Here is a 338-nt window from a genome sequence, read left to right as displayed (position 1 = left end):
TGTTGCTTTGTTGTCACGTAAAGAATGTTCTGCAACAATAGCTCTCAAGTTTCTGTAAAAATTGATCACAGCTTTATTCCATATTTTAACGAAATAGGGAACAATAGCATGGATGAATGTGATAATAGTTCTGGTCACAAACGACACAGTACCTCTGTATCTTTTTATGTCATCATCAATACAGATGTAGTTCCTCGAGCTAAGAGTAGCGCGAGTTTGACTTATAAACCCTGCTATGAGGGTTATTAACTATGTCTAGCAGCAACGGGGGCCTAGTATGCATGTTTAAGTTATCAAAAATATATAGTATCTTCTCTTTCTTTTCTCTTGCTTTCCCG

This window comes from Penaeus monodon, chromosome 15, assembly GCF_015228065.2.
Source record: "Penaeus monodon isolate SGIC_2016 chromosome 15, NSTDA_Pmon_1, whole genome shotgun sequence".
NCBI classification, from domain to species: Eukaryota; Metazoa; Arthropoda; class Malacostraca; order Decapoda; family Penaeidae; genus Penaeus; species Penaeus monodon.
This window is presented reverse-complemented; position numbering follows the sequence as displayed.